This window comes from Bos grunniens, chromosome 5, assembly GCF_055505025.1.
Source record: "Bos grunniens cultivar Pamir isolate PY7600 chromosome 5, Bosgru_T2T1.0, whole genome shotgun sequence".
Classification (NCBI taxonomy): domain Eukaryota; kingdom Metazoa; phylum Chordata; class Mammalia; order Artiodactyla; family Bovidae; genus Bos; species Bos grunniens.
The window spans coordinates 86,207,574-86,219,627 of NC_141169.1; positions in this window are offsets into that span (position 1 = coordinate 86,207,574).

The window sequence follows — 12,054 nt, forward strand, 5'->3', positions numbered from 1 at the left end:
ATTGGGTGCCCACTTGAAGGCAATTAATGAATATATCTTGGTCAAAAGAATTGTAGGGACCTTTTATTAAAGCTGCAGTTTCAGCTCTGTTTTAAGGAATTTGTACTATAAAATCAGTTGCTGCCATAAGCTTATTTATTTTCCCCATTCCCACTCAATCACTGTATTCTTTTTCCTTAAAAAGTTCCTTTTTAAAATTATATGTTCAGTTTACCCTTATGATTGGGAAAAGAATATTTTAAGCAGAAAACAATGTTTGTTTACTTTCAGTGAGTGATAGTTTTTATAATATTGAGAGCAATAAATATTCGTGGCGTGCACTAAAGCTTAGACAGGGATTAGAGAAACATTGGGCTTCCCTGATAGCTCAGCTGGTAAAGAATCCATCTGCAATGCACGAGACCCTGGTTCAATTCCTGGGTTGGAAAGATCCCCTGGAGAAGGGATAGGCTACCCACTCCAGTATTCTTGGGCTACCCTGGTGGCTCAGGTGGTAAAGAATCTGCCTGCAATGAGGGAGACCTGGGTTCAGTCCTTGGGTTGGGAAGATCCCCTGGAGGAGAGCATGGCAACTCACTTCATTATTTTTGCCTGGAGAATCCCCATGGACAAAAGAGCCTGGGGCCTATACTCTATAGGGTCCAAAGAGTCAGACGTGACTGAGTGACTAAGCACAGCACACAGCACAGAGAAACATTATAAGGAGGATCCCTGGTATTCCTGGAATGTGGGTTTCTTCTGTGGCTATGTGAACTAAGTTATAAAGAGTAATCCTGGCAAGTAATTTTAATAGATATAACACCTATCCGGCTTCCCCGGTGGCTCAGCAGTGAAGAATTCTTCCAGTGCAGGAGACGCTGGTTCGATCCTTGAATCGGCAAGATCCTTGACACAGGAGAAGGAAGTGTCAGCCCACTACAGTATTGTTGCCTGGGAAACCCCATGGACAGAGGAGCCTGGAGGGCTACAGTCCATGGAGTCACAAAGAACTGGACACGACTTAGTGACTAAACAACGACAATAACACCTATCATTTTGTTTTGCCACAGGTAGAATTTGTTCAGGTGTCTGTTTTCTAAATGCCTCCCCACAAAAGGAGTCACTCTTTCAATAAGCTTAACATATTGACTGATTAAGATCACAAAAGCTTATAGTTAATTTGATGATGAGTTCATTTGATGATTAATGTGCCTAACAACTCACACTAGGGATTAGAAAATAAGTAGTATATAGACATTACCCTCATGGCATTTGTACTCTGCTATTTAAAGTTTTAGGTATAAAAGTAGTAGTTATTAATAATACAGTTAGATAATGAAGCAAAGGCCAGAGCACATCTGTTATCAAGAAATCACAACGAACATTTTCATTTCATTTTTAGAAGAAATATGTCCTATTTTTCCATTCCTTTCTTTCCTCTCATGGGAAACTGCTCAGTAGATTAGTACTTAGGAGTTGCCGGTAGAAATTACCTCCTGGTTTACTGCCTACTGAGCTATCCAGGTGGCTCAAGAATCTGCCAAGAGTTTGATCCTTGGGTGGAAGATCCCCTGGAGTACGAAATGGCAACCCACTCCAATATTCTTGCCTGGAAAATACCATGGACAGAGAAGCCTGGTGGGCCAGAGTCTGTGGGCTCTCAAAGAGTCGGATGCGACTGAGCACATACACAAATCTGTACACTGCATATTGGTATAATTGTTGTACCAACTTGGTATATTTGTTAACTGCATTCCTTTGGAACAATGTTAAGCTGTTGTGGTACATCTAACAAAAGAACACTTCAAAGTACAGCATCCTTGCTGATCTTCTTAAACTCAAAGTTAGGTATTATTGAAATAAACAAAATGTTTCTAGAGTGAGTTTTTCTGGAAAATGTCAATTATAAATCAAACTGTTTAGACTTAGCTTGAAAATGATGGATTACAGCTACTCAGAAAATAGCAGGTGGAAAACTTAACAGTTTTTCACAGCTTGAGGTTTTAAAAGAAAGGCCATTTAAAATATTGCAAAGAGATTTTTTTTATTACAAAAAAAAATCATTTCCAGAAAGCTGTTTTAAAAACACAAAGGTAGGGAATTCCCTGGTTTTCCAGTGGTTTGAACTTGGTGCAGGGGCTGGAGTTTGGTCCTTGGTTAGGAAGCTAAGATCCTGAAAGTTGTACAGACAAAAAAAAAAAAAAATTAAAAAATGAAAGATAGAATAAAGTGATTTATTTTCCATCTTCAGCATATATGCCAGATATTCATCTGAGGATATGATAATGAAACAATAGAATATAGAAGAGTTTGGAGTAAAAAATCCAGATACATGTAAATATATTTGCTTTAGTGAATGATAAAGGCATGAAGTTCAGTCTTAGCAAATGACTGCTGGATTCAAGTATTGAAGTTTCAGGTAAGTAAGTATATTTTCCATACCACAGTAGGCCCAATTAATAAGGTCTAAAACTTGAGTTACATCATGTTTACCTATGGAATCCACTGTTGGGATGATAAAAATTGTGAACTTTGATATGGGAATGAATTTAAATGTATTTTCACTGACAGGTTTCTCCTCAAGCTCACTATTGCAGTGGCTAGATTCCTTGTTACCCATCACTGGAGACAATTTTAGTTAGAGATATTAGAGGAAGAACAACTGGTTGTAGAGAAAGAAAGGAAAATCTCAAACTTGGGTCTGTGCTGTCCAAAACAGCTTTTCTTTTCTTGTGCCAGCCATAGGGATCTCCAGCTTTCAATATAGGTGCCAAGTAAGAACATTGCCAGCTAGGAGATAACTAAATATAGTGGTCAGCTTATCAGATACTAGAATTTTACCATGACCTTGAGGTCATGTTACATGGGAATCTGACATTCATGTTCCATGGGAACCACTTCGAATTACTACCAATTTGGTCAAGAGTTCATAATTGCATATCTATAAGGTCTATTATGTCTTTTCTTCAACTGTTTTAAGATTTGTGAATCATCTTGAGACAAATACGTAGCTTGGAGTAAATCACGCCTTCTTTTTCCCCTTGGGAATACTATTTGCCACCATCTCCCCTTTCCTTGTTGAAGGTTAACTGACTTGGAAAATAGTTGAATATTATCATTTTGTTTTTAACTAAACTGTACAACATGCCGTGATGTCCTCAAGCTAATTTCATAGTGGTTGTTAAAGTCATTCTCAGGGTCGAGAAAGGATTGCAAATACCTGCCTCAAATTCTACTTCATTGATAAGTTTTTGAAGAGTGTTAGTATTCTCTCAAGAGTATGGCTGTAAGTAGATTTTGAATGAAGTCTTTAAATAAGCTAGCTAATTTGTATGCATTCATAAATTATGCAGATGGTCTCCTATTGATGAATAAGAATGAATGACCCCACAAATCGCCCAATCAGCCTACACATGGAACCTAACTCCCTATTCTGAAGAATTTGTGCTTGCTTGATGGCTGAGAGAAAATCGGAGTGTGAGGAAGTAGTGTTTTGTTTTTTTGTGTGGACATAGTTTTAAAACCAGCATTTATGGATAGAAATGGGAGGATACCAGCTTAACTATGGAATTTTTAGAACTTATTCTCTTGCATCTAAGTCTGATTGTAAAGAAAAAGCTCCCACCATTGCTTGTCTCAAAATTCTCCAGTTATGAAGTGATTCTTGAAATTCTCTTTAAGAATAATCAAGTAGAAAGAAATACTTTGTAAATAAGGCTTGGCTCTTATTTAACGGTCATGTTAAAAGGGTTTAAGCTCACTAAAATTGTAATAATGGTAATGTGGAAGATACGGTGGGTAAAGGAAACTACCTCATTCTTCGAAGGTTTTGTCAAAGCACAATTAAGCATTCTAAAATGGCTTTGTTACATGTGAACCATCTGGTGTGAAAGAACTATATTTGTAATGTCTAAAGGACTTGGAATAATTGTATTTTGCTGGCAATAGTCACATTCTTTATTGTTTGCAGGTTCCTCATCAAATCTTTAATTATACACTGTTTTTGTCAACAATAAAGCAATTTCAAGGATTCCTCTTTGCGTAGTCTCTTGAAATCGGCATTATTGAATGCACAGAATAATCATGCTTAGTTACCATTTTATGGTGTTCCAAGGTTTTTGGTCATGATGTAAACGTAGTATGATGTTTTTAAACCAAAATGACATTGAGAAGGAAGGAATTGAGCACATTCCCCTGGATAGAGTCTAGATTTTCTCATATATTCAAACATGGATTAAAAAATGGATTGAGCATTTCAGAATTGTCCTTTCCCCTGGGTATGGCTCCATCTTTAGCAAAATTTACCTTTGTTTTTGCATTTTGAACATATGGGGAATGAATTGCTTCTTCCCATTCACTGTCATAATGAATCTCTCACTGATAAAACACATGCCCTAAAGCGCACAATATAAAGTGGAAGGCATTCAGTTTAAACCTAGAGAATGTCAACAATGTGCCCTTCTTGTCAAGCAATGATGTGTATAATTGCCCTCATATGCACGTATCTTTGAGAGAATAAAGCCAATGCAGTATCTCTGAGGGTCACATATTCATTTTCTTGTGACTCATCCCGACAATTGCAAGTGCAGCAAAACTTAAGGTTTCTCACAGAGTACTGTGAACTGAACTTAAAAGTGTCAAAGTCCTCAGTGACCCTCTTCTCCCAACCCTGTGAACCTGTGAAAATACTGTCCTTTATCACGATCTTTATCAAGAAGTGCAGAGTTTGAAAGGTCCAGCTGAAGGTTATTAGTCAAGTTTTCTGACAGTGTCAGCGCTCAAATCCCACGAGGATGACGAAGATAGACCTGTCATTCCTGAGGGTGATGACATACATTCACGAGCCTATATGATTTATCAGATGTGACAGCAGTCTCCTTCAGGGTACAAAGTGTCTCTTCTACATCGGTTTACTAACAGAAGGAAAAAAAAAATTAGGGGAGAATTCTCAGCCTTTGTAATTATTTTTCTGTTATACTGATTCAGTTTGATCTTAAGCATATTTTTTGAATCAAGAATTGATTCCACAGATAAGACCTTTCATAGTTGCTTGACACCATATCTTCAGATGAAATATTCTATTATAGCCTGACTTTATTTAAAATAGTGACAACTTAGGATCACATTCCTGCAACCAAAAAACCCACAGCCAAGATATAGACTCTTCCGTGTATGTTTGTTCTCTAACTGTGTCTGTAGGCAGAAGGGACAGTGTTGATTGAAACCATGGTTCATTGTCTTCAAAGGTCTTCATTCATCACTAAGGATTTTTGAAAAATTTATGAGATTCACTTACAGAAGCACTTTAGAGTTTCAGGATTCAGGTTGATTGTATCCTGAATGCAATATATCTATTTTTAAACAAAACTGGTTAAAAAGAGATTAAGCTGCATTTGTTTTCAAAGATAGTTACAATAATCTATTAAACACTTCTCATCAATATCCTTGATAATGGTACACAGTGGGAGAAGGGGACAGCAGAGGATGAGATGGTTGGATGGCATCACTGATCTGATGGACATAAGTTTGAGCAAGCTCCAGGAGTTGGTGAAGGACAGGGAAGCATGGCGTGCTGCACTCCATGGGATCTCAAAGAATCGGGCACAACTGAGTGACTGAACTGAACTGAACTGATACATTACACACAGGGCTTCCCAGATGGTTCAGTGAGTCTCCAATGCAGGAGTCACTGGTGACGCTGGTTCTATCCCTGGGTCAGGAGTATTCCCTGGAGAAGAGAATGTAACCCACTCCAGTATTCTTGTCTGGGAGATCCCACGGACAGAGGAGCCTGGCAGGCTACAGTCCAGGAGGTTGCAAAGAGCTGGACACGACTTAGCGTGCGTGCATTATGTATAAGTACCGTATAGGTGGTAGGTATATTGGTTCTGTTTCTCTATAGAACCCTGACTAGTACAATAATAAGCAATATTCTTAACACTCATGGTTCCCTCTTCTAGAGAAGAAAATCATGTACTATTCAGTAAGTCCCCTACATATGAACCTTCAAGTTGCAGTCTTTCACAGATGTGAATGTGCATTCCATCAACATCAGGTCAGGGGTGAGTGAAGTTGCCACTTGCCCTCCATCTCCTATTGCTGATGACCCTTCAGCTCTACCGTCTCCCATCTCCTCTCCCTGCTCCAGTCAGTAACTCTTCTTGCCTGTTCACTTGATGCCAGCCCCTCTAAGCCAGCTGTTGTACTATACTACTCTACCTTTCAAGGTATTGCACTGTAATGTTAAAAATGTTTTCTTTCTTTTTTGTGTGTTTTTCTTTTATGTATTACTTATGTGAAGAGTATTATAAACCTATTACAGTACAGTACTAGAAAGCCAGTGGTGTTAGTTGGGTACTAGCTAAGAGTCGGACACGACTGAGCAACTTCACTTTCACTTTTCATGCATTGGAGAAGGAAATGGCAACCCACTCCAGTGTTCTTGCCTGGAGAATCCCAGGGACAGGGGAGCCTGGTGGGCTGCCGTCTATGGGGTCACACAGAGTCTGACACGACTGAAGTGACTTAGCAGCAGCAGCAGGCTAACTTTGTTGAACAAATTGAACTTAAAAACGAGCTCTTGGAATGAAACCTGTTTGTATATAGGGGACTTACTGTATTATTTTCTTTTGACTCAAGTATCTAACCTAAGGCATGCTTAGCTTTCAGAAAATTGTTCATTGCATAAAGAACTGGCAATAGTTTTTTAAGAATTTCAGGACTAGTTATGTTATACAACCTAAACTGACTAAATGAAGACAAACATCACCAATGAAATCTCAGGCATCAGTGAGGAAACAATTTTTTTAGTGGTGGGTCATTAAATACCCCATAAAATACTGTTACCTTAGTGTTTTTGACCTGAATCAATGCCCTGAGAATACAGTGTGGCCAAAAGTAGATGGTAAGAACTCCCTTTTTGGTATAATTAAGTGATGGGGTTATTTTGTCAGGTAAACAACCACCCTGATGATAAAAATCAGTTTCACAGATTCACTAGGCTATGATGAACATCACGGAGTCACCTGGACCCTGCTGACCTTACACAGCATGACAACCAGCTTCAACCCCATACTTACTGATGCTTCCACTACCACGCTCAATTTAGGAATCATCTTGGTAGTCGTTTGGACTTTTATTTACCAAGACAGGCAGGAATATACCCCATATATTAAAGCTATATTTTGCAAGACAGTCTTTGTGAATTCCTGAGTAAAGAGAATCAGTGATTCTGCTTCTCCAGTAAGATTTGACAAGGCAATCTAAAAGGCAATAAGAAGCTGGATGACGTTAAGTGACGGGGACAGAGAACTTCTAAAAGAACTCCTCACCAGTTTGGTTTTTCATATAGGAAAAGGTAATTTCATGTTTCCTATGAAAAGAAACAATATTTTTCTTGGCCTGGCTTTTGTCGTAATCGCGAGGTAAATGTTTGCATTTTCTGCAAGAGTTTTCCCCCACCCTAGTTCAATGCAACCTCTCTTTAATGTCAGTAATTCTCCTGACTCAATTCAACAATTATTCTTCTTGCTAGTCACTGATTTTTTTTAAATTTACTTATTTTTTTATTCACTTAGTTTTTATCATTTATTTATTTGGCTGCACCAGGTCTTTAGTTGGAGCATGTAAACTCTTAGTTGCAGCATGTGGGGTCTAGTTCCCTGATCAGGGATGGAACCTGGGTCCCCTGCACTGGGAGCTCGGAGTCTTAGCCACCTGGACCCCAGGGAAGTCCTGTAATTACTGATTTGAATGGCTACTATTCAGGTGAGTATATGAAGGCCACAGACAGCTCTGCTCTCAACCCTCCCCTTTCATGTAGGTGATCATGAGAACTTACTTGTGTCAAAGTTCCCACTCCCACTCGACCAGTAACTCTTCAAAGAATTGCATCTTCCTCATTCTCTTATCTTCCCAGAGCAAAATTCTTTAATCATAAAAGTAGTGGGTCTTAAACATTCTATGTAGTGTTCAGCATCTAGGAGGTATACCATATGTGGCAGCTCCCACTTTTTCTTGAAACACCACTTACCTCCAAGCATTGAAGACGTCTCATCTAATTTTCTGTTCAGTTCAGTCGCTCAGTGGCGTCCGACTCTTTGCAACCCCATGGACTGCAGCACGCCACACTTCCCTGTCCATTACCAACTCCCAGGGCTTGCTCAAACTCATGTCCATCGAGTTGGTGATGCCATCCAACCATCTCATCCTCTGTTGCCCCCTTCTCCTCCTGCCTTCAATCTTTCCCAGCAGCAGGGTCTTTTCAAATGTTGGTTCTTCTCATCAAGTGGCCAAAGTACTGGAGCTTCAACTTCAGCAACAGTCCTTCCAATGAATATTCAGCACTGATTTCCTTTAGGATTGACTGGTTTGATCTCCTTGCAGTCCAAGGGACTCTCAAGAATCTTCTCCAACATCACAGTTCAAAAGCATCAATTAATTTAATTTCATCTAATTCGTGAGTTAATTGGAAACAGGTCTCAAAGTGCATTTAACATCTGAAATTCAGGGGCATGAAATTAGCTTTGCTGTCCTAATCCTAGCATCTGGTGTCTCTTGGCTGACCCCCTGGATCCAACTGTGCTTTTTCCCTAACCCTCAACATGCATGTCCACTCTTCCCGATTGACTGGATTTCTACACTGGTACAGTTCTATGTGGGAGTCATTGTGCTCACAGCCACAGCCCATCTGACTGAGGTTCAGCCACCTTCTTAAGCCTGTACATTGTCTCTTCCAATCGAGACATAGATGGATCCATTTTCCATCCAGATTGATACCTTTGGAACAAAATCACTGCCTCTTGCTCCATTATGATTGTTGCTGGACCCCCTCAACCAGACTGTAATCATTCATTCTGAAAACGACGTTGATGAGATCTGAGTTTGCCATAACCCATGGACAAGATAATTCCAAATAAGCCTTACTTCCCCATCAGGTGGCATCTTGCCTGGCATTGCTTTTGTCTACCAGCTTGCTCTTGATCTCAACTCACAAAAGTTTCTTCTTGGCACAAAGAGACATGAGCCTTTAGCACTGAAACTCACCCTAGTTTCCAGTTGTTTGGATTAATTTATTATTTTCAGGGAGTGTCTTTTAAAATCTAAAACAGTAACTGTTGGATGAGTTTAGAGCTTATGTAAAAGCTAGGCCAGCACCGTGGGCATCTCCTAGGCACTTGCTAGAAATGCAGAATCTGGGACTTTCCTGGTAGTCCAGTGGTAAGACGCCACACTTCCACTGCAGTGGGCACGGGTTCATCCCTAGTTGGTGAACTAAGATCCCACATATGACTCATAGTGTGGCCAAAAAAAGAAAGAAAGCAGAATCTCAGGCCCATCCCCTTGAAATGCAGAATCTCAGATCTTGTTGCTGTTGTTCAGTCGCTCAGTCGTGTCCAGCTCTTTGTGATCCCATGGACTGCAGCATGCCAGGTTTCCCTGTCCTTTGCTGTCTCCTGGAGTTTGCTCAAACTCATGTTCATTGAGTCAGTGATGTCATCCAACCATCTCATTCTCTGTCTACTGAATCAGAATCTGCATTTTAACCTGATAATTCATTTGCTTGTTCACGTTTGAAAGTGGTGATCAAAACATTTCTCAGTAAACATCAAATAGAGGTGCATACTACTGAGAAACTACTGTGGGGTTAGAAAAAGATTTCGTTTGTTTAGGTTATTTTTTAAAATATTTGCTGTTGGTTTTATATAGATATTCTTTATTTTGTTTATATTGTATCTCTTTCTTCCCTCTGATATTATTATTTGTTTGTTGGCCATATCACACCACTTGTGGGATCTTAGTTTCCCCACCAGGGATTGAACCTAAGCCCTCAGCAGTTAAAGCCCAGAGTCCTAACCACCGGACCATCAGGGAGTTTCCGGAGAAAGATTCATGTGAAAGGCATGATCAGTTATATCAACAAAGGCATTTGTTCTGGAGTTGAAGTGATTTTGTATCACTGTGCTCCAGCTAGTCTTGAGTCTGCTTGAAACCCAACATGTGCAGGTTTGATTGTGAAATTGATGCACTTTCTGAGTTGTTCATTCCTTCTAAGTTTTCTCCTGGCACTTCCTTTCTGTCTCAGCCTCATGAAAGAAAGTTATCATGGTGGTCTCCATAAAAATTACCACACAGGAAACAAAAGGAGACTTAATTACTGGATTCCCACACACTATTTATTCTTTATATTAGAGCCATCAGAGAGCCTCTGGGCTTATATGCACAATTAAAGAGATAAACAAGATAAACAAGATTCTCAGCCAAGTTGCAGCTGTTCTGAAGTTTCTTGTAACACTAACCTGATTAAGTTCTTCCTTTTATATCAAAGTAAGTTCTCTGCCAGTGACAGTTGGTTGTCTGATAACCTGAGGAACTCGAGTATTCTTGGGGGGCAGTGGAGATGCAGTGCTGACCCCAAGTGATCCCAATGAGTTTTCCTTCCCCAGTTCTGAGGGTGGTAGGTTTTCAGAACCAGAGACTAGGGTGCTGGGAGGCAAAGTCAGTTGGGTCGGGCTCCTACCAGAAACGTGTTCCTTGCTCTACTGTGCATGTGTTAGTCACTCAGTCATGTCCCACTCTTTGCGACCTCATAGACTGTAGCCTGCCAGGCTTTTCTGTCGATGGGATTATCCAGGCAAGAATACTGGAGTGGGTTGCCATTGCCTTCTCCAGGGGATCTTCCCGACCCAGGGATTGAACCTGGGTCTCCCTCACGGCAGGCAGATTCTTTACCATGTGAGCCACCTGGGAAACCCTACTGTGGACCAAAAGGGTCCATTGTCATCCTTGTTTAAAATACTTTCTCTAGTTTGCCATTAAATAACAAACCTACTTCTAACTTCCAGACGGTAGTTGTGTCACTAAAATGAAATTCGGTGTCAACAGTGATAAAAAGGAAATCCAAGGCAGTTGTGGTGCAATTCTTGGACAATAGCCTGAAGTCAGGAGTTCTTGGCTTGAAGCTCTGACCCCCTGTTTCCTCCACTAGCTCCACCAACTGGTCCCATGACCGTGAACAGACTAACTGCTCTAAAAAGAAGGGCTTCCTTTAGTCAGTTGTTAAATCTCTTCTCTGAGCTTCTTCAAGTCTGAGAAATCTCTCATTCGTAGACTCAGTCTTTCCCATAGCCCTTTCCATCTGTCCCCTCTCCTTTAATTTTTCTATTTTAAGAGCTAACCTGCTTAAAGATTTCTCTTAGGACACAGTCAGGAGGTAATCATCTGGACTTCCCTGATGGTCCTGTGGTTAAGACTCCACCTGCCAATGCAGGGGACATGGGTTTGATCTCTGGTCTGGGAAGATTCCACCTGCTGTAGGTAGACTAAGCCTGTCTGTGTGACACAGCTACTGAAGCTCACATATCCTAGAGCCCATGCTCTGCAACAAGAGAAGACACTACAATGGGAAGCCCACACAAGGCAACGAGAGAAAGTGTTAGGCACAGCAACGAAGAGCCAGTGTAGCCAAAAATAAAATAATAATAATAATAAATAAATAAAAACTTTTAAAAAGAGAAAGCAATTATCTACTTTTAAAAAGAGAAATATTAAGAAATATATACAAAAATCCAAAACATTATAAAGATTAATACCTTTATCATCTATGTACTCATCTCACAATATTAATAAATAAAATGTTGCCATGAAATTTTAGTCCTTGAGAATTCCCTGGTAGGTCAGTGGTTAAAACTCCATGCCTCCAATGCAGGGGATGTAGATTTGATCCCTGGTTGGGGAGCTAAGATGCCACATGCCCTAAAAAAAAAGTTTAGTTCTCTTGATATCCTAATATCCTCTCATCTATTGCCATTCCTTCTCTACACCTAGGAAGTAACCTCTCTCCAAAATAGTCTTTAATGTAAATTTAAGTCATAGTGTTATATGCAAGGGATTTAGGCCTTATATTTCTGATAATAAATAGATTACAAATATGTTTAGCAGAATGTTGGGCAGATGGAACAAGATGCTAGGAGCAGAATATCCATCCCCATGGAAAGAGCTGGCTCTAGAATCATAATAAATTTACATTGTGACCTATGTGTGTCAACAAAAGGACTTTCCTTATTGCTGGTACTT